General features: G+C 36.4%; 1 protein-coding gene across 1 annotated transcript in view; it reads right to left on the bottom strand.

The window, feature by feature from the left end:
• Stpg2 (sperm tail PG rich repeat containing 2) overlaps nt 1-24,473 on the bottom strand; it is a 504,407-nt gene that overhangs the window by 187,647 nt on the left and 292,287 nt on the right. The window lies entirely within an intron of this gene.

Here is a 24,473-nt window from a genome sequence, read left to right as displayed (position 1 = left end):
ATTTCCAAAAAGAAGACAAAACTACTTCCTCAAGATAGACATCATAAAAATATACTTCACCATTTATTTCCCAAATATTGATTTCTATTCAGTGAGGGGTCATGGCAGCTTCATTTAGAAGGATTAAGAAGGTTCAAAAAAACAGACAATAGGTTATGCCTGTAATTCTAACTCCAGGGAATCTAATCTGGCTTCTACCAGAACACACAAAAATAAGAAAGAAAAAAAGGAAGGAAGGAAGGAAGAAAGGGAAGGAGGGAGGGAGGGAGGGAGGGAGGGAGGGAGGGAGGGAGGAAGGGAGGGAGGGAGGGAGGATCTTTTTCAATGGAGAAAACAAAAAGATATAGGGAATCTATGAAAATAGTAATCTAACTCCCCCTCAAAATGATCAAAACAAGGAAAGCATGGAAGGAAGACATTAAAGAGGAATATCATGAGTTTGGTAAAAATGAGTTATGCATGAACGGTGTAAATGTGTCCACGTAATAATATCAAAAAGACAAAGCTCAGTAGGACACTGATGTGGAGACCAAGAATCCAGTGAATCACATAGGAGAAATGCATGAGACGAAAGGTTAAGAGACCAACAGAAGAAAAGGAGAGTGAAGAAAAAGACAAAGAGAATCATGTGCACAGATTGTGATAAAATTTATATGACTTCATTTGTTAATTTATTTATTTATATCCCCCAAACTGCCCCTAATCCCAGCTCCTGCTTCACAGAGTCCCTAACCCCATCTCCCATCCCCTTCTCCTCTGAGAGGGTGGAGACCACCTATGTATATCTCGACTCAGGCACAGCGAGTCTCTCCCCGATTGGGCACATACTCTCCCACAGAGGCCAGGCAAGACAGCCCCGTGGAGGAACTTAAACCACAGTCAGGCTACAGTTTTAGGGAAAGCCTCCACTCCAGTTGTTGGGGGACCCACGTGGAGACTGAGTTGCATCTGCTATGTATTTGCTGTAGGCCTAATTCCAGCCAGTGTATGTTCTTTGGTTGTTGGCTCAGGCTTTGACAGCTCTCAAAGGTCCAGATTACGTGACTATGTTGGTCTTCCTATGGGATTCCCATCACTTTCAGGACCTTCAATCCTTCTCCCAAATTTTCCATGAAAGTCTCTGACTTCTGTCCAGTGTTTGGTGGTGGGTATCTGCATCTGTTCTAGTCAGCTGATGGGCAGAGCCTCTCAGAGGACAGTTATGCTAGAATCCTGTCTCCAAGCATAAAAAATATCATTAATAATGTTCAGGGATTGGTGCTTTCTGATGAGATGGGTTTCAAGTTGGGCTAGTTCTTGGTTGTCTATTCCTTCAGTCTCTGCCCCATCTTGGTTCCTGTATTTCTTTTAGTTAGGACAAATTTTGGGTCAAAAGTCTTGTGGGAGGGTTGATAATCCTATTTCTCCACTGGGGGTCCTGCCTGGCTAAAGGAGGCAACCTCTTCACATTCCATGCCACCACTGTTAGGCAGTTTGGCTAAGGTCACCTGCATTGAGTACTGGGAGCCTCCCCCATCCCAAGTCTCTGGAATATCTTAACTTCATTCTCCTAGCACTCTGGACCTCTACTCTCTCCTCCAGAAATTCTTTTATTGTTCAGCATTATATTGGCTATCCTGGGTTTTTGTTTGTTTGTTTGTTTGTTTGGTTGGTTGGTTGGTTGGTTGGTTGGTTTTTTGTTTGTTTGTTCGTTTGTTTCTCCATATGAATTTGAAAATTGCTCTTAAAGGAGTGTAAAATTTGTATTTGAATTTTGATGGGGATTGCATTGTGTCTGTACATTGCTTTTGGTAAGATGGCTAATTTTCACTATATTAATCCTACCATGGCATGAGCCTGGGAGATCTATCCATCTTCTGATACTTTCCATTTCTTTCTTCAAGGCCTTGAAGTTCTTCTAACACAGATCTTTCTCTTGCTTTGTTAGAGTTGCACCAAGATATTTTCTATTATTTGTGGATATTGTGAAGGGTGTTGTTTTCCTAATTTCTTTCTCTGCCCATTTATCATTTGTATAAATTGAGATAATTTATATGTAGCCATTTTGCTGAAGTTGTTTATCAGCTGTAGGAGCTATCTGGTAAAATTCTGAAGATAGCTTATATACACTATCATATCATTAGCAAATAGATACCTCAACGTCTCCTTTCTAATTGTATCCCCTTGGTATCCTTTTGTTCTCTTATTGCTCTAGCTAGAACTTCAAGTACTATGTTGAATAGATAGGGAGTGATTGGGCAGCCTGGTCTTGTTCCTGAAGCAGCTGGGATTGTTCAAATTTCTCTCCACTTAATTTGATGTTGGCTATTGGCTTGCTGCACGTTGCTTTAGTTATGTTTGAGTATGTGCCTTGCATCCTTGATCTCTCCATGACTTTTAACATTGAATTTTGTTGAAGACTTTTTCAGCATTACTAAGATGATCATGTGATTTCTTTTCTTTCAGTTTGTTTATATAGTGAATTCCACTGATGAATTTTTGTTTATTGAACCACTCCTGCATCCCTGAGATGAAACCTACTTGATTATGGTGAATGGTATTTTTGATGTGTTCCTGGATTCGGTTTGCAATAATTCATTGAGTATTTTTGCGTTGATCTTCATAGGAGAAATTGGATTGAAGTTCTCTTGTTGAGCCTTTGTGTAATTTAGGTATCAGGTCTTATAGAATAAATCAAGTAGTGTTCCTTTTGTTTCTATTTTGTGGAATTGTTTGAGAAGCTTTGGTATTAGCTAAACTATTTCTAAGACTTTTTAGAAAGTCTGATAGAATTCTGCACTAAAACCATGTGTCCTTGGGTGGTTTTGTTTGTGAGATTTTTAATGAGAGCTTCTATTTCCTTGGGGTTTATGGGACTGTTTAGATAGTTTACCTTATCTTGATCTAACTTTGGTGAGTAGTGGATATTTCTAAAAATGAAATCAATTTCATTTAGATTTTCCTGTTTTGTAGATTATAGGCTTTTGAAGTAAGATGTAATTCCCCTCAGTTTCTGTTGTTATCTCTTTCTTTTTATTTCTGATTTTATTAATTTAGATTCTGTCTCTGAGTTTACGGAGTTCAGATTTTGTCAAAAAACCAGTTCTTGGTTTTGTTGATCCTTCCTATTGCGCTTTCTTTCTAATTGATTGATTGCAGCCCCGAGTTTGATTATTTCCTGTCATCTAATCCTCTTGGGTTTGTTCACATCTTTTTGTTCTAGAGCTTCCTAGCATGCTGCTAAGTTGCTAGTGTGAGATTTCTTCAAAATTTGTATGAAGGCACTTACTGCTATGAACTTTCCTCTTAGCACTGCTTTCATTGTGTCCCGTAAGTTTGGATATGTTGGGCTTTCATTTACATTGAATTCTAGAAAGTATTCATTTCACCCTGACCAAGTTATTGAGTAGAGAGTTATTCAGTTTCCATAAGTATGTGGACTTTCTGAGGTTTCTGTTGTTGAAGTCTAGCCTTAATCTGTGGTGAACTGATAGAATGAACAGCATTATTTCAATCTTCTTGTACCTGTAGGGCTTCCTGTGTGCCCAATTATATAGTCAATTTTGGAGAAGGTTCTGTGAGGTGCTGAGAAGAAGGTGTATTGTTTGTGGGAGGAGGTGAAAAATTCTGAAGTTATCTGTTATATTCATTTCCTTACAAGCATCTGATTGTTTCATTGTTTCTGTATTTAGTTTCTGTTTCCATGACCTATCCATTGGTGAGAGTGGGGTGCTGAATTCTCCCACTAGTATCATGTGGGAATCAAGGTGTGATTTGACAGTTAGTAAAGTTTCTTTTACAAATATGTGTATCCTTGCATTTGGTGTATAGATGTTCAGAAAAATCATTTTGTGGACTTTGCCTTTGATGAATATGAACTATCTTTCCCCATCTCTTTTGATAACTTTTGGTTGAAAGTTTATTTTACTAGATATTAGAATGGCTACTCCAGCTTGTTTCTTGTATCCATTTGCTTGGAAAGCCTTTTTACAGCCCTTTACTCTGATCTACTGTCTATCTGTGTTTCTGAGGTGTTTCTTGTATGCAGCAGAATGATAGAGTCCATTTGTGTATCCAATCTGTTAGCCTGTGTCTTTTTATTAGGGAATTGAGTCCACTAATATTGAGAAATATTAATGACCAATGATTGTGATTTCGATGTTAGAGGTGTTACTGTGAGAGAGAGAGAGAGAGAGAGAGAGAGAGAGAGAGAGAGAGAGAGAGAGAGAGACTGAGAGAGAGAGAGCCTCTTGTAGGTTTTACTGTGAGATGATTAATTTCTTGTTTTATCTTGGGTGTAGTTATTCTCCTTGTATTGGAGTTTTCCTTCCAGTATTCTCTGTAGGGCTGGATTAGTAGAAAGATATTGTTTAAATTTGGTTTTGTTGTAGCATATCTTAGTTTCTCCAGCTATGGTGAGTGAGGGTTTTGCTGCATATAGTGGTCTAGGCTGGCATCTGTGGTATCTTAGGGTCTGCTCAACAACTATTCAGGATCTTCTGGCATTTAGAGTTTCTTTTGAGAAGTCAGGTGTAATTCTGATACATTTGCCTTTATATGTTACTTGGCCTTCTTCCCTTGCAACTTTATTATTCTTTCTTTATTTTGTACACTTAGTATTTTGATATTATGTGGTAACAGGGTTTTCTTTCCTGGTCCAATCTATTTGGTGTTCTGTAAACTTCTTTTACATGTAAAACTATCTATTTCTTTGGGGTAGGCAAGTTTTCTTCTGTGATTTTGTTGAAGATGTTTTCTGGTCCTTTGAACTGGGAATCCTCTCCTATTCCTAATCTTTTAGGTTTGGTATTTTCATAGTCCCAAATTTCCTGGGTGTTTTGAGTTAGGAACATTTTATATTTGGCATTTTCTTTGACTGATGTATCTGTTATTCTGTAATATCTTCTACCTCTGAGATTCTCTCTTCCATCCTTTGTATTCTGTTAGTAATGTTTGGATCTGTAGTTCCTGTTCTCTCCTAGGTTTTCCATCTTCAGGGTTGTCTCCATTTATGTTTTCTTTATTGCTTCTATTTCCATTTTTAGGTCTTGGACTGTTTTATTCATTTCCTTTGCCTATTTGATTTTATTTTTCTGTTTTTCTTTAAGGAATTTGTTTATTTCCTATTTGAGGGCTGTTCGGTTGTGTTTTCCTGTGTTTCTTTAAGGGAATTATTTATATTCTCTTTAAAGGCCTCTATAATCTTCATGAGCTGAGATTTAAGGCCACAATTTTGCTCTTCAGATATGTTAGGATATCAAGTGCTTGTTGTAGTAGGACAGCTGTGTTCTAATGGTATCATGTTGCATTGGCTTCTGTTAATTATATTCTTGCACTTGCCTTTTGCAACTTGGTTGTCTATGGTATTAGTTGATCTGGGTGTCCCAAGTTGGAGCAGGCATCCCAGGAGACAGGTGGAGCTGTGGGGTTGGGTGGGCAGTAGCTCACTGATCAGTGACTTAGGTGCTGATTGGAAGGAGGATGGAGCTTCTTCCAATGGATATTGCAGGGCAGAGTCCACACTGCTGCTGGGCTTGCTGGGGTCCCAACAGATGTGGGATCGGGGTGGGGGTGAGGTCTCACTTGGGTATCTCAGATTAAAGCAGACCTCCTGAGAGGGAGGCAGAGCTGTGGTATGAAGTACAGAACGCATATCTGTGACAGTGTCTCTGGGGTTATCTGCAGTAGAGGTTCGGAGCACTACAGCCCATCCTACAGATTGATAAAACTTAATAGTGTAAATATAGGCAGGTCAATTTGCTCCACTCATAGTCCATTATTAACCAATATTCAAAATGTCTGCTCCATGCCAAATCCTGTGTTTCAAGAAAGAGTTCTATGAAGTCAAACACTTCAAAAGGACAGACTTCATGGAACACTTCCTTGCCATACATGTGAGGAATATTTCAGGACAGTTGTAATGACTGACATTACAACAGGGAAATTTAAGAGGCACTTCAGGAATATAAAATAATTCGGGGCTTAGAATATCATCAGTGAACATATGTAGTGATATAGTAAAGTAAATTCAAAGACATTAATGAAATATAAATGTAATGCCTCTATCTCTAGTCAACATTCATTCAAAACTATATATTTGTGAGCAAGCATTCCTTATTCTCTCAAGTCTAGAAGCTTTTATAATTAATGCATTCATATGAGTCATTTTAATCTTTTTTTCATTGTAGTACAACATTTCAAAATTTGGAGAAGACATCCATGCTCTAGTTCAAACACTCCATATCAACTGAATTAACAATTATCAAAAACATCATTGTAGAAAGCTAATGGATAATGACCTACCAAGGCACATGTATTTTAACATATCTCTCCTTACTATAAAGTAACAGTATAAGTGACTCTAGGATAATATAATTTGTATGGAACTAAAATGTAGTAGAATAACAAATATATATTTAAACAAAATTTCTTGTGACAGGTTTTCATATACAAATTCAACTATACATAGAAAAATGCATGTATTTCTGCAGGAACCAAAGAAGAACTGCCATTGAAAACTGTCTGTTTAATTCCAGTTGGTTGATTGACAATTGCAACTGAATTGACCTTGATTGACAGAGGTTAATGCAACAGGTAAGACAATTATCTTCAACAAAATTACAGAAGAAAACTTGCCTAACCCAAAGAAATAGATAGTTGTACATGTAAAAGAAGTTTACAGAACACCAAATAGATTGGACCAGGAAAGAAAATCCTGCTACCACATAATTAAAACATTATTTTATTGAGACATTTTATTTCCAATTATGAAGGAACTTAGTCTATCTTCAGCACTTACTACTATGCTACAACAATAGATAAGCATGTCTGCTAATTGCTATACAGACTCTTTATATATTCTGCACATATATGTATGCATTCTGTATACATGCATACATATACATATACAGAATAAATTCTTCAAGTATAATTCAGTAGATTATTTTCTTTTGTTGGAATTTCTTTGAGGAACATTAAGTAACAAAAATATTTCATTATTCATTTTCTTGAATTTAAGCTACAGAGTATTAAAAAGGTTTATTCCACTTAGTCTTAAAATGTATTTCCAATTCTGTATACTTTGGCTCGTATGATACAGGTCAAAGACTTACATCATTACACCAGCTCTGATTCACAGCTGGATTATGCAGAATCCATCTCCTATTTATATACCAAAATGCCACGTTTTAATCACAGGTTTTAGAAGAGGAAAACTTCTCATCCAACACCTATGAAAAGTCTGCCTGAATCCTGACTGGTATATAATAGGAAATTCCATAGCAGGTGATTCTTATAATTACATATTTTCCAGCCCTCTGCCAATTCAGTCTCTATGAAATGTCACCCAATGCCACGGGGCAAAAACAGAAGGAACAGAAACACTGAGTAATCTAAAATAAAATCTGTGCTCACAGCCCTTCAGTGTGACCATTTCAGAACATAAGAGTGGACTCTAAAATAACCACTTCTATATAAAGCTGCAAATCTTTGATTAAAAAAATGGCTGTCTCCATACTGAGTCAAAATTTAGAAATCATGAAATCATTTTTATGAATAATGAACTCCTTGTCCTGTAAAATGACAGGAACTCACTTAAAAGTAAATATTCCATGTGTGAGCACAGTTTTATGAATTTAAAAAAAAATGAGAAAATTGCTTATTTGAGTAGCACGGCTTTAAAATACCAATTACAGAGTTCATGTTTTATACACCTTAGTTTCTCACAGTGACTTCATTATTTGGCTTTACAAATGAAAGAAAAAATCTTTAAGACAAAATGATGATGCCACCAAGCACACCATCAGTACTAGGGACATGTTTCATTGGCTGTTTTTTTACTGTATCTAAGCTTCAATTTGATTCAATAGCACTTCAGATTGTGAACTAGTATCATATTAAACAGAACTTGCAGATACTGAAGAAAAATGCAGTCTACATCTACATAAATTTTAAGTAAATGTCTTGTCTTTGTTTACTATCTCATTAACTTCTCTGTCCAAACTCAAACTAATGTTGCACACATATTCTGTTGGTTGCAGGTTTCAAACTTTAATGAATAAGACATTTCTCCTGCCCAGAACTGTTACATATTCAAAAACAGAAGGCATAAAGATAATGATTCTTTAAATACTTCCTTAAATATTGAATATTTACATCTTAAGGATGATATTTTAAAGTTATTACAGAGCATCAGGAAATCCCTTTCAAAGGTCTTTAAGATATGGAATATTACAGTATACTCCAAACTGAACAGATTACAGAATTAGTATACCTAAACCATGCTCCTGTTAAAACACTGTTCTTCAAATTGATTAAGCAATAGAGTTGTCACTGCTCTGATATATAAACATACAATCATGTGGATTTAGCTTCATTGACATAAAGCTTCAGTCAGCAATGGCTGTCTATTTGTATGTCTTTACAGTATACACTTATCAAAATGTGCACCTATCAACTCTGTAAAATATCTTTTTAAACTGCTTCTAAAATAAAGATTTTTCTTATTTTCTGGTAATATAATTACTTTGTTTTCAAATTTCATTAGACTCAAGGATATAAGCATTACAACCCAGCACTCCATTATGAATTATAGGAAACCAATGGAAGGGAAAACATCTTTGATTTAAAACCCACTGTGTGGCAGTCCATAAATATGCAACTTATGAATGGTTTTGACTAATAACTGAACAATTTGATCAAATTTCACAAATTTCAAGCATTAAAATTTTCCTCAAGGTAAATAGAAGACCCAACTGAGTAAATTTTGGGTTTATATTCAACTGCTCATTTTTTAAATTCATAGGCAAAACTAAATTTGCAGCCAAGAAAATTATCTAATGAAAAAATAAAATAAGTCTCAACACGATCACAGTGTTCTTGAATAACTATCACATCAATACTCGCTCAATTCGGACTCAGTTAGCAAAGCTTAGTTTTCAATAATGTTTTCATCTCTGAGAATGTTATATATAAAGGTCAAAGTAATACTTTCCATCCTTGTGAGACATATCATGTCAGAGATCAGGCAAATTCTATTCTTTAAAGGCAAATACCAGCTTTAATCTTAGAATAATGGAAATATTAGATTAAGCTAATTAAACCAATTAAAATATCATACATGAGCTATGATTTAAAACAAACACAAAAGAAAATGAGAGAGTTTTCCATTGTAACTATCATTTTCTCAGCTCTGCATAAAGCTAGACACGCTGCTGAGAAGGGAAGGGAAACTTACTGAAAGGCAATTAAGCAAATGTAAAACCTTAATTTGTTGCATAAATTTAAAAAAACCTGCATAGAAAGCAAAAAAATTATAAATTAAAAAAAGATACAATAACCTTTGTGCTTTGATGTCATCTCTTTTTTTCATGAATATGGTGGTACATGCCCATCATCAAAAGAATCATTGAGTTTGAGTCTGGCCTGACCGATATACAGAGGGGTAATCAAGCAAATGGTTAACTTGGGATTTTCAAGTATCTCAGTAAGCTTTGTGCTCCGTTTTGGTCAAAACTTATGTGCAGCTTTAGGTATGAATAAGACCTTTTCTTCAAAGAACAGTGCGCTGTACTGACTGTGATCCCCTGAGCATGCTGAAATGGAATAAGGGCCACAGTCCACTGTTATAGTAAAGAAGAGAATCTACATGTAGGTGGAACAGGCCTTTGTCTCCTTCTGGTTAAGAGTTAGTCATTTGCACCTAGAGACACGAGTTCTGGGGGTACTGGTTAGTTCATATTGTTGTTCCTCCTATAGGGCTGCAGACCCCTTCGGCTCCTTGGGTACTTTCTCTAGTTCCTTCATTGTGGACCCTGTGTTCCATCCAATAGATGACTGTGAACATCCACTTCTATATTTGCCTGGCACTGGCATAGACTCACAAGAGACAGCTATATCAGGCTCCTGTCAACAAAATCTTGTTGCCATATGCAATGTAGCAGAGGATGGCCATCAATGGGAGGAGAGACCCTTGGTCTTGCAAAAATTCTATGCCCAAGTACAGGGGAATGCCAGGGCCAGGAAGCAGGAGTGGGTGGGTTGGGGTGCAGGCGGAGGGTATAGGGGATTTTTCAGAAAGGAAACTAGGAAAGGGGATAGCATTTGAAATGTAAATGAAGAAAATATCTAATAAAAAATAGAAATTGCTTCTGATGTCATACAGCAATCTTATGAAGGACATACAAAAGACTTAATAAAATTAAGCACATGTGCATAGAATTTACTTTAAAAAGTTAAAACGGGGCTTCTTCTCCATTTGGGAACTTTATTTCTCAACCCAATATTATTTGCGAAAATTAAAGAGCTTTGGGAACATAACTAACTAAATATTGTTTTCAATATACCCTAAAAGTATTTTTCAAATAAAAGAAACATATCAAAACCTGAAGGAAAAAAAAAAGAGTTAGTCACTATACAAGGGGCCGTGAGAGTTGGCTGGATCCGCCAAGGGTATAACAACTCCTTTTTCTTTTCTTATTTTTCTTTCAGATGATTGCAAAAGCCAAAGTTGTCTTTTAATCGGGCAAGGGTTTGGGCTTCCTTATCCCTTCTCTAATGCCACATCCCCACATGTCACAGTATTCTTTCTGCAGGAATTTCTCAAATAGCAAAGCTTCCTTCCTTCTCTTCTCCATGTCCCCACCCCACCCCACCCGACCCCTGGCAACAGTTCCCAAATGGACTGCTTATTTGCCCAGGAGTTTTTCTTTGAAATACTAACAAATTGTCTGTCCTTGGGCTTCCATTTGAGTCTTTTTAATTATTTTCATTAATGATATCAAGCACTTCAAGATGGACACCTAAAAGGATTTTATGTTATCATATATAACCCTCCCCAAGATTCCAGGTAATACCTCTCTCATGCCTTTCTTTATTTGATTCAGAATGAAAATCCCTCCCTATAACTACCACGAGAATTCCACAAATGTTCTTCCAAGGTTTCTTCTCAAATGCTACAGGGTTGGATCAACCAACACTAACAGCAGTAGGATTTTTATTTCATATTTTCTTTCAAATAGTTAAAGGGTTTCTTATTGTGCATCATACCCTTAATCCATGGATTTATATTTTACAAATACTCATATACCTGAACTTATTTCATAGCATTAAATGTCAGGTATTGAAAAGGAAGATATTCATATTTTGCCTCATGCATTTTAACCTAGTTCTCTTAAAATGTAGTTCATAAACCACAAGCATCAGAATTCCCCAAATATGGTTTTGTGTTTGCTTTGCAGTGTTTCTCGACATCTTACTCTGACCCCAGTTGGCCTCTACCTAGAGTTCCTGCTGCTTTAGCTTCAGGATGCTTGGCTTATAGATGTGAGCAATCACAAAGCTGTGTCCAAGTTAATCTTAAAATACAGGTTCTTTTGACCATCCACCTCACTAGAACAAGTTATGTTTTATGCAAAACAGACCAAGAAAATAGAATTTCACTGAAAATCTTTGTTTTAGACCTCTAGCCTATGGCTTAGATTTTTTTCTCTCTAAAATATATTAGGTATCAAAAACTTTCCTCCTCAAATAATCAAAAGAAATGGTGATGCTGAGATGGTATTTTCTGAGAACACAGATGACTACATAATTGCTTCTAGAAAGCTAACTCAGTTGCACCCACACATGACATACCAGAATCATGGAAAGGAGGGATCAGGGAGAGTCCCTTTGATCTATTCATAAGAATTTAAGGTGGTTTACCTTCTTCTTAGTAGCTGTTTAGAGCAGAAACTACTCAAATCATTTTTCTTTTTCTTTTTCTTTTCCTGAGACAGGGTTTCTCTGTGTACTCCTGGCTATCCTGAAACTCACTCTGTAGACCAGGCTGGCCTTGAATTCAGAAATCCACCTGCCTCTGCCTCCCAAGTGCTGGGATTAAAGGTGTGTGCCACCACTACCAGACCTTATTTCTATATCAATGTTAAAATCATATTCAGATTGTTCTCTACATGTGACTTTGTAAGTACTTTAAGGACAATTGTTTTAAAGACAGAAGAAGCGATAGAGACTGGAATTGTAGAAGCAGGAGTGGGACTCGCATTGAGCAATGTTTTTGATAGTTCTGAATTTTTCAGACATGTCCTTCTACCTCAATCTTGGGACAATTTTGTAAACATATTTCATAATTCTTTGAGCTTTAATCTTTTGGGGAATGACTGTATTTTTCCCTCCATTATTTTAACCTGGTGTTTTCTAAGATAGTCTTAAATCTGAACTCCAGCTCAATCCTTCTCCTTACTTGTCGTGTGACCTTGGTAAATCCTCTAAACTTGAGTTTTAGTTTGCTCCTTTGTGAAGGAGGGGTAAAATGGCCCCGAGAAGCTCAGCATTTCTCAGAGGATGAGCACAAGTCTAAGCTGATTCATCCTCAGAGTACCACTGAGCAGAAAGAAGGAAGACATCACTTCGAGGCTACAGGAAACTGAGTTCAAAGGCCACACTGTGACCTGCCTCGTCTTGTGTCTTCACATTGCCTTCAGGGTTGCTAGCACCTTTGCAAACACCACAGTTGCCAGAGGAATGTCAAATTAACTAAATGAAAATGACCTGATCCCCCTGAATGTGGTATGTTCCTAATAGGTGAATGGTTATAATAAGCTGGAGTAAAACTGACAAATTATTGAATTTTGCCACTGGGTATACTTTCCATTTTATACCTATACTTTAAAAGTTCAAAGTATAAACACACCTAAAGAAAACAAAAAAATGCCACAGTTCTAAAACCCTTTTAACTGCCACAGTGCCTGATATCTGGGCTGCTACACGCGACTGCTTTCTAATCCCATTCAACTGACAATGAGACAAAAACCGAGGGGTAAGTGTTGTTCTCCCTGAATCCAAACCCTGTGCTCCATTTGATGGGGAAGGCTGCCTCTCTGTGGCAGAATATGATTGTGTCATGTTTTCTGGGGGACAATTTTATATCTCACTACTCTTTAAACATCTAAAAATCTGCATAATGCTCAAAAGCACAAGGATTTAAATACTGTATTTTGACCATAATCATATTTTTACTTCACATTTAAAATTGTCTTTGAACCATATAAAGTAGCCTTACTCACCTAGGAAAGACGGAAATAGCATTTGTACAAGTAACAGATACCCGCTGAAATAGGCTTGCTCAAATAGAATGGTCACATTAGCTGTCTCTTTTGAAAATAGAAGTCATTATTCACTTTACACTGAGTGACCTCTACTGGTCAGAAAGACACATTAATAGACATCATATCCACCAGAAAGCAGCTGGTATCTTAATTTTGCCAACAACTGACTCATATATACTGTGTCATGCATGTTGCCTGCTAGTCACTTACAATAAAATCGTACTGAGATGTACCATAGCTCAGATACTGAAGCCAAGCACACAGATCAAGTAAATACATTTTAAAATCCTGGTTTCTTGTTCTTCCTCATGGTGACCATTTTTACTTGAAAGAAAAGTATGCATAAAAGGTCTTACTGTATAGGATGCTTAGGTAAGAAGCATACTCTATAACAAATGGGGTTTCAATATTTTGATATTGTTAACTATACAACAGCTGAAAAACAAACTGTTTCTCTCCATCATAAACATATGCTTCATTACTCTTCAGAAATAAAGGGTTTATTTAATTAAGAATAAAGACACAGAATTAACAACTACGGCTCTAAAACAGATTTTTTTTTTCAGAAACAAAGAAACTTTGATACAATAATGAGAAAGCTGCAGTAAATCTTTCCCTAAGAGGTCCATCACCAGTGTCACACAAACACCAGTGTGGAAACAGCAGGTTATTTCCCTGTGGCTTTAACAGAGGTCAAAACGTGAAGTGTACCAACAGAAACAAAAAGAGGGTTGCCTGCAAAAAGTTTTAATGAAGAATATTGTTATAAATCTTGACTGCTAATTATTATAAAATCTCCTTCCCTTCTTTATTTTTTCTCTTTTTAACGATGTCCAGGGGGTGGGGAGAAACAATTTGGTTTCTGCTTCAGCTGAAATCTATTTATATGCAAATAACTTATCCATTATTACTGTGAGAAGAGACTTGTGCATAAAGAGAGAAATAAATTATCACCAGAAGCTATTAATGAAATCTATTTCAAAACAACATTTTACAAGAGCCCTCACTCATGTAATATTTGTTTAAGCCTCGAGGGGAAATGGTGGAATTCTGCACATAGATGAAACCTGATACTACAGTATTTCCCATGTCAATTTGCTTTATATAATGCATTTATCCTTTGCTTAGAAATGATAAATGGAACTCCAGGACATCGCTTCAGAGAACTTCATCAATGAAATCAAAGTCAGTGTGTTTATCATATAATTGCCAGACTTTGGAGTTCTCTCTGTTGCGACTGTTACTACTCTCCTGGGTTTAAAACATTAATGTTCTCTTTATACTGCAATAGCAGCAATGTGCAATTAGACGAGTTTAAGAAGAACAACTTGAGTTTCAGGAGAAGAATAGGATGATGATAAGAGGCCTAGAATATAATTTGATACATCCTGTCTCTTTCCTGTTTGGATTTCTTTGTTCTTTAGCTTATAATTTCCTTTTTTGTAGAAAAGTGTCCCTCTATTAAAGTTGCCACTGTATCTTTCTTCTGGCATCCTCTTAATTCTGCATAAGATGTCCAAAGTGGAACTGAAATCCTTCATCTTGATGTAAGTTCATGCTTTCCTAAGCATTTCACTTTGACCTTTTCGTATTGCAACATTATTCTCTGATATTTTCTCCTAATGTTTTCTACATTTTTTTAATCTTCCATCTATGAACATGGTACTTTGTAAGGACCTAACCTTATTTTCTTCAGTAAGAATATCATAGTAAACACTATGTCCTACTTAAAAAGTAGTCTTTAACCCTTGGGTTGTGTAACATCTGTACATTTAAGTGTCTTCATATGTGTGAGTATGAGGATTTCTGCTTTGTAATTGATTTCTCTTGATTTTATGTGAAAGCCATGTTTTATTAATATTCATTTGTCATATGCGATACAGTGAGTACTGTAATTCTTCATGTTTTCTTTCATTAGTTTTTCTGTACCTTTATTTTTACATATATTCTAGTACATTTATCAATTTCTTTTTAAAAGAACTCCAACAGATAACATAAATCATTGCACTCACTAAGTAAAGTGCCAGCTTTATGATATGACGCAATCCCACATAAAACTGAGAGCACCTGTTGCTCTCACACAGGGCCCAGGTTCAATTTTCAGTAACCACATGGCGGATCACAACCATCTGTAATTCCAGTTCCAGGGGATCTTTCTGGTCTCAGGAAACAGGCACTCATGTGCAAGCATACAAAACAAACAGACACATAAAATAAAAGTAAATATAAATTGCTGTAAGGTACTATAACCTTTATATTAAAGCCACCTTATCTTTACTTCAAAGGTTTCTCTTCCTTGTGTGGTTCTATCTGACTCTGTCAAGAAGATACAATATAAATGATTATCTTTATGTATAAATGATTATCTTTATGTATAAATGATTATCTTTATGTATAAATGATTATCTTTATGGCAAATTTGAGTTGAACAGAGAACTCATTAAAAAAAGGAAAACCTACCTGGCTACAGATGTTATAAACCATACATTGTAGAAAAGACATTTCTCTCTGAGAAATGATTCTGGGAAACCTAGATATCCACACGATGAAGAATAAACTAGATCCATATATTCGCTCACCCTATACAAGATTCCATTAAAATGAATCCAGGACTTTAACATAAGACTTGAAACTCTGAAACTGCCAGGAAAAAAATAGGCAAAATACTTCAAGATACCAGTATTGGGAAGGAATTTCTGTAGAGGACTACAATAGCCCAGGAAATAATAGTCCACACTGACAAATGGAGTTACATGAAATTAAGCAGTTTCTACACAGCAAGGAAACCAACTGCATGAAGAAGTCTGTAGAACAGTAGGAAAACCTTGCCTTCTGTACTTTTGATTAAAGATAAAACATAGAATTTATAAGGAACTCAAGTGCTCATCTCAAAAGAAGCAAACAACCCGTTCAATAAATAGGCCAATGAATTAAATAGACAGCTCCCAAATTAAGAAACACAAATGGCCACTGGTATTTGAAAAAGTGTTCATCTTTAGCCACAAGAGAACACAAATTCAAACTGTTCTCTTTCCCAGTGAGAATGGCTGCCAGAAGAGAAATAAGGGGTTTGTCAGCATGAAAACATAGCTTGTAATGGGAATAAAGGATAGTTTATTCTTTATGAGTGGCCATGGCCCACTTGATAGCCCTGCAAACATAATTCCATTCCTCTTTTCTCTGTGCACTCTCTTTAGCATGGCCATGTGAGGCGTGGCGATTGTGACATGCAGGGAATGTTGCCTCATGGGATGCCCAGGTGTCCAAGGGCAGAACTAAGACATTGGGGCTTGGCAGGAAAAGTTTCGGTGGCAGTGTATTTTAGAGATTTTTTTTTGTGTGTGCTGTACTCTTTGAAGAGGTAATCCAATAGTGGATAACTGGTACATTTTCTAAAGAGATAAAGTTACCTTTAACTGTAGAAGAAAGCAATGGTGTGCATATGCAGCTAATTGAACATAGCAAAAATCTAACCAGCTATTTTCTGTTAGTAAGAAAACCAAATGGTTTTTGGTAATTTTGGTTTTGTTTCCTTTTGTTTTTTCCTATAATGAACCTAAAGATCACGACTTTTAAGTCACAGAGAGAAAGAAAACAGCCTGTGTTGATTCAGCCCCACCACTGAGGGAATTTGCCTCTTAGTGTTTGAAAGGCTGAAACAGAAATCTTCAGGTTTTCAGTAAAATCTCTGTGTAGAATTTTGTTCAGTGTTGTTGTGTGTACATTATATATATATGTACACACAGTGACTACATAGAGAACTATACATATACTACATCAGTGTTACACGATGCCCTCTCCAAGAGATTACTCTCAATCCATCTCTTATGACATTTCCTAAGCTTGACAGTAAGGGTTAAAAGAAAATGCACAGAGTATGAATTATCAGTTATACTATATACTCATCTCTGTGGCCTGTGTTTCTAAATCTCTGCCGTACAGAGAGATGGTGAGTTTTGAAAAGATGTTATGGTAAGTGAAACGCTACGCACAGGCTTGGGTGTCTGAAAATTGATCCCTAGCCTGCAGTGCTATTTTGGGAATTGCCCAAAATTTGAGAACCGTGGTCAGGTTTGGAAAATAGGTCACTGGGTGTGATCCTGGAAGATGATGTGTGTTGCTATCTCTAGCATAAGCTTCCTCATCTGGGCAGATGTGACAAGGAGTGACACGGTTCATGCCAACACAAACTGAGCCACTCCACCCATCAAACTGCAGCCATGAGGAATCCCATAGCAAATAAACCTCCCCCTCTTTTAGATTCCTTCTGTCAGGCATTCTGTCGCAGAGGTGGAAAAGTAACTTAACAGTTATGTGCAGATGAATTTGAATTCCAAAGTTATAGGAAAGACTGAACACGAGGCATGGCCATTTACAATCTGTTTCATATAGTAGAACAACACTAAAAAAGTAAAATTATATAACAAATGCATTATACATATAGCAATATCTATAGCTTTTTAACTTTACTGTAAAATAATTGTAAATAAAAGCATCATATTATAGTGTCATATAATAATCTGCCATCTGATGATCTCATGTTAGTTTAATATTTATTATATTATCAGTCACATTCCTTAATAATATTAACTTAAAATTTAAATATACTACCTATTATCTATTCTCAATTACCCAGTGAGAGTTTCGCTGTCTCAGTGAAAGAATGACAGGTTTGCTGTGTGAATAGGCTAGAGTCAGATGAGGATGACAAGATCTATTTTATCACTGATCTGACACATACACACAAAAGCTGAAACTACTTTTTCTAAGCATTAGATATCCCCCTGGGTTTCTTCTGCAGAGGGAGCAATTGCATATGAAGTTAATAGCTATCACTTTGAATTCTGTTATCAAATAAATCTGAGGAAACTTAGAACAAACAAACTGCTGTTTATGTAAATTACATTAGCAACTTTCTATTTCAGAATAGCTATAGCAATTCTTCAATTGCAATTATTATTTCCAAGTTGTGATAGAAGTCATCTTTGATGCTGTTAGTAGTGAAACAATGCACACAGTTTCTGAGCAGGACTTTTCTTTCCATAACTGTCCTAAAAAACGTACTTACTTTCTCTTTTGTGACATCATATTGATTTGTTCTATAGCCTCTTAAAACTTTATTTAACTAAGAAAAATGACAATTTCAATTCTGACTGTATCTATTCAAGCTGCTGACACAAGCTAAGGAATACTTTATATATTTAAATATCAATTTGGAGTTATATAGACTATTTGAAAAACTTGAACATACCCCTCAGTAGGTCCTATATCCACCTATAGCACTAATATAAAAAAATGCATAAGAAGTACATTCAAGACCAAAGTGTGAGCACTTTGCCCCTTCTTAGAATTGTGAACAAAACACTCATGGAAGGAGTTACAGAGACAAAGTTTGGAGCTGAGATGAAAGGATGGACCATCTAGAGACTGCCACACCCGGGGATCCATCCCATAATCAGCCTCCAAACGCTGACACCATTGCATACACTAGCAAGATTTTGCTGAAAGGACCCTGATATAGCTGTCTCTTGTGAGGCTATGCCGGGGCCTGGCAAACACAGACATGGATGCTCACAGTCAGCTATTGGATGGATCACAGGGCCCCCAATGGAGGAGCTAGAGAAAGTACCCAAGGAGCTAAAGAGTCTGCAACCCTATAAGTGGAACAACAATATGAACTAACCAGTACCCCCAGATCTCGTGTCTCTAGCTGCATATGTAGCAGAAGATGGCCTAGTCAGCCATCATTGGGAAGAGAGGCCCCTTGGTCTTGCAAACTTTATATGCCTCAGTTCAGGGGAACGCCAGGGCCAAGAAGTGGGAGTGGGTGGGTAGGAGAGTGGGGGGGAGGGTATGGGGGACTTTTGGGATAGCATTTGAAATACAAATGAAGTGAATACCTAATAAAAAAGAAAGTAAAAAGACAAGCATAAACTGGAAAAATGAATAATAAATAAACTGGAGAAAATATTTGCAAAAAGAAGAAGAAAAAGAAGAAGAACATTCAATAGCAGATGAAGAAAACTATAATTTAAATCAGTAAAGGACCTAAGCCTGAATGATTTTTTTTCAAATAAGGTTGTGCAAACAATAATTACATAAAAATATCCAGTGTTAGCAATCATTAGAAAACCCAGAAGCACAATAAGCAGAGTTATGCACTTGATGGGATGTGCATTTTCTAACAATTAATGGGGATCAATGTCCAGAAAGCTGTGGAAGAGAACAACTCATTTATACTATAGGTGGGATGAGAATTGGCATAGTCATTGTAGAAAACGCATCCGTGACTCCTCAATATTTAAAATGAAACTACTCTATGACCCAGCAATCTGTCTTCTAAGAATATACCCAAAGGGAAAAAAATCACTTCCACATAGAGATGTCTGTACATGCCTATTCATTTACATATTACTTATACTAAATTTTATATGATAATCTCCCTAGTGTCCATACGGAGATACTAAGTAAATTGTTATATAAATATACAGGCATGCACAGAGAGGGGATTATTATTGTAAATTGTTATATAAATATACAGACATGCACAGTGAGGGGATTATTATTCACCCTGGAAAATGGAAATCCTGACAATTGGCAACAATGTGGATGAATCAATGTGGATGAATCAAAAAAAAAAACTCTACCATAAATATTATATAATCTGTGTTATACAGTACTAGTTTAAAGCTTTTTGGTGCTAAAGAGAAACCAAAGAGGAAAAAAATAAACCAAGTGCTACCTTAAGAAAATTCCACTGGATAGAAACAAAATTAGAACATAAATACGACCATAAATAAGGTAACAATACAAAACTGAATATTATCAGTACCATTATTTTTTCATAAGTTCCAAATAATCAAGAAAGTTAATCTGATTGGCAGAATTTTAAAAGGTCTCATAAGAGAGGGCAGTTTAGATTGACATGCCTAAAACTGTGAATAATATTTTGCTAATTAAGTTCAAGGTACTTGCAAGTAAAAGAAATAAGTTGGAATTCAGACAGAGCAAAAACATATTTTGAAAATTGAAATGTCTAATTTAACCATATGATATAACGGAATAGGGCAAATGAAGAATGGAGAAGCCAGAGCAGGCAGGGAAAGTGCAGGCCATCAAGGCGCAGCTGAAGGCCATGTATTTACATAACAACAGCAAGCCAGTAAATACGTCTGGGAAAATATGAATGGCATACTCGGACCTGTGTGCTAAGACCGTGGAGCCACTTATCTTCCCACACACAGAATAACAAGCAATGGCTTCTAAGATTACAGTATTCTTCTTGCCTACAGTAATGTTTCTTATAGCTTAAATTTAAGTTTTACATTTATTGAGGACAGTCTTTTGAGTAATTCATGATGATAAGCTATGACAGAAAAAGCCACAAGGCAATTATTACCAAGTATCCTCTTGAGGTCACATGATTCTTTAACTATTGGTAGGGAGCAGAGAAGAGCTGCAGAATACTATACAGAGGCATGTCCATCATATTGAGCATTCCCCAAAAGAGGTGCTTCTAATAATAGTTTAACTGGCTGAGTTAGTTATTTATGACATATTTCTATTACCAGAGTCAGATTTAGATCAAATTATAAAGTTCAAGGGGAAGACAGCAGTAAATCCTTTCTTCTTTATCATCTAACAGTGTTAACTTAGTTACGGGAGGATTTTCCTTTCTGGGTAATGCTGGGAGGTATTTCCAGAAAGCCCTCCTTATAAAACTGCCTGTCTGGTCAATCTGTAAACAGGCTACCAGGGATTCAGGTATAATTTATGAACTTCTACGATGGTTCAATTATGGGCCTAAATCAGATGTTAGTTTGGTGAAACTTAAGTTTAAATGGAGATCATCATTCAAAACTATAACTGTACAGAAAATGTCCCTAACTGATCCAATCAAGTCAAACACACCAGGAAAAAAGCTACTATGATTGTATCTAATCACATTTCATTTTAAATAAGCCCATTAAATTCTATGTTAATTTCTGTACAAAAGGAATTTTTAAACTAAAAATGTTTTTCATTTCCCTCTTAGTCTATTGATTTCATGAGAAATCAATATTAATAGGGTTTTTTAGCTTTGTTATAATAAAATGTTATGGTCTGATATATCTAATTAAAATAAACAGTTTGCCATGTGATATCATCAATAAAATTGATAATGCCATGACCGAAATGTCAGGGAAGCTGACATAGATGGGAAAGCATGGTTCAAATTTAGCAAGCCCTTACCTGAGAAATGTTCTTATATACCACCTTACAAAGGGCTTTACTGCCCAGTGAATCTACCAAAAAAAATCCAAGTAAGAAACCTGAGGAAAGTTCACATGATTTGATGTTCATAAAGCATCTATCTGAGTCATTTAAGTATGTGCTACATGTATCAAAATGGAGGTCTCCCAAATCTCACTTACTGATAACCACTACTGGGAAAGTACAGAGATAGTGTTAACATCTGTACTCTAATCACCCAAATAAGACATATGAGCAGAAAACGGCAGTCATTAGAGCCAATTTCTCTCTAAGACTTAAGCATCTCCTCGCAAGCTCTGCCCTTCTTTGCATGATCCAGTAGCTGCTCTGTGCATAACACCATAGCCACTGTATGGCATTTGCTCCATACATCTGAAAATTTTCAATGACATGGATAAGTAAAACATTATGAAGCCGACATACTATGGGAATTTGATGCTCACAGCAAACTCACATGGTACAACATCATTACCTTTGTCTTCCAGGCATTACACATGGTACTCCCACTACAGTATGCTTGTGTGGCTATTCGGTCTCATGGTTAAACTTCTGTTGGCAAAATTATTAGCAAAAAATTGAAGAAGGAAAAAAAGGTCTCCATAAAGTGAAACACAGAGAATCAACTTGAATTGCACAGTAGAGGACAAGAAAATACTGAATTCTTGGGTTGTGGTTGGAAAGATAAAACTGCAAAACTGAAATGCAGCCCAAATATCGGCAGGTAAACATCTTTTTATTTTGGCATGTGTGTTTATGTATGTGTGGGTATGCGTGTTTATATTTATAAACGTGCACATGGAACCCAGAGTTGAAAAATTGTTCCCCGCTCCATTATTCTACTTTACATCTTGAGGCAGAGTCTGGCGGAACCTGGAACTGGCTGGTTCTGCTGGATTGGATATCTACCTTGCCCTGGGATTCTTGTTCCTGCCTCCACGGTGCTGGAATTGCGGGTAGCTGTTGTGCTTGCCTGGTTCTTTAGTGGGATCAGGGAGTGCAGACTCTCATCATGCTTGCAGGGTAAGCAATTTCTCTATTATAATCTTTCCAACCCTACTTAACGAAAATATAAGTATTAATCACTAGCAGGGAATAAGAAGTATAGAGAGGTTCAACCTTTCCTTAGTATTTGCCAAACTCTAAGATATCCCACCTAGTTATACAGAAATGAAGACTCTCAAATGTCCTTCAACACATTTTCTAGTAACTGGATCTATTTCATGGGTTCTGTCTTAGAGGTTCTCTACAAATGTGTGAAAGGACAGAAACTTTGATGAGTGAAGAAAATGGAGGTAGAACAGCATGACTGATCTTTCTTGCTCAGACGTGACGGTACAGAAATCAAAACAGACACTGACATTCATGCACATGCATGAGCTCGTGAGCGCAAACACTCCTAAAGTCTTCCCTTTAGCTAGAGCTAAGCAGGGTTATGCAATCAGTCCTTTAGAGAAAAAGACACAGAAAGGATCATTTAGCTTTATATCCTCCATAGTGGAGAAAGCACAAGATAAGACGCATTACAGAGGCCAAGTCTGAAGTATTACTGCTAAGTAGAAAGATAAACCCTTCGTACACGAGCCTCATAGAGTTAATGTGAATGCTATTATTTTGTCATTGTTTGACTTAGTGAAAATGGAATCTTATTAAAGTACACAGTGGATGCCAGATAATAGAAAGACAAGTTAGAAAGCACAGAAAGGCTAGTGCTTTGAAAGGAAATTGAATTGCTACTTGACTAACCAAAAGAGTTCTGATGAGGATAATTTCATTTCTGATATGAGAATGTTTCTAATTACAGAAGGTATAGAGCAACGGGGTAAAGATAAAATATGATATTTCCCAGTGATTGCACCAGGGTCAAGTGGACATTCCTGCACTAGCCCAGAGAGTACACCTTTTAAGTTGTGGTCAGTATAAGACAAGGCAGTATAAAGTAATCACAGGTGATGTGCAGATGAACAGGCATGACTGTATTCCAATAAAAGTTTCTCTGTATCAACGTTAACGTTGGAATTCCAAGTAGGTCAGTTGATAACTGTGTTCTTATTTTGTTCTTTTTGAGACATGTTAAATCTACAGGTTGTACAAATACAACCAAGTTTGGTTTAGAAGTCTTAGCTTGACAGCTTCTTACATGAGTAAGAGTTTTCAAAAACTGACAGACTTATATCCAGGTCCCTGGTACAATGAAAAGAATTCTAACTCACATTCCATTAGATTTCAAGGTCTGTTTTGCTCTGTGGGAAGGAGTCTTGCCTAAAGAAGTTGTTCTCAATCAGCTTCTATAAAATTCACTACAAGGAAATGTAATGTGTTGGATCAAGTCAATGGATAAAGGAGACAAAATCGTCTGCATGGTTACGTGGGGAGAAAAGTCAGGTTGGTACCTGCAATTTATGTTGCTTTAATCCAACATGGAAGATTCCATCCATGCTAGAGCAAGAGAGGCAAGTATCATTTCCCTCTGTGTATCACCTGCTAGACAGATTGAAAAATATGGATGCCCGCTACATTTTACGATTTAATATTACTGTCAGTGACTTCAACCCATCCATTATTCACCATCTTATTACATATTTGAGTAGATGATTATCTTACGAGAAATATCAAATGCTTAAAAGCAAGATGATGAAAACTTATGGCTTAGATCAGGAAACAGCTCAATCTGAATCAATGAATTTACAAATTAAATGGAATAATTTAGTGAACATTTTATTGATGTGTAAGGACTCTGAATAAAAATGTATGTAGGACCTGTTGTACACAGGATGACCCTACCTGGCAGTGGGCCTAAACTAGATATGAATTAAAATTCCTGTCTGTGTGATTACAGATGGGTGGCCACACTGAGAAGTACATCAGTGTGAAAAATAGTCTGCTTGGTGCTGGAAGCAGGTGAGCTTCCTTAGAAAGTAACATTTCTCAGTTTCTCATTGATAGTCAAAGAGAATTACCAGGAACGACAGGGGCCCCACTGGGGAAAACACTTGTACCTTGTATCTCCTTTCTCTTGCTATACCTCACGAACCTGTTCGTATTTTAAATCTTTTAATTTCTTTTTTTTTATTAGATATTTTCTTTATTTACATTTCAAATGTTATCCCCTTTCCTATTTCCCCCTCTGAAAGTCCCCTA

Source organism: Mus musculus, chromosome 3 (genome assembly GCF_000001635.26).
Source record: "Mus musculus strain C57BL/6J chromosome 3, GRCm38.p6 C57BL/6J".
NCBI lineage: Eukaryota > Metazoa > Chordata > Mammalia > Rodentia > Muridae > Mus > Mus musculus.
This window is presented reverse-complemented; position numbering and strand designations above follow the sequence as displayed.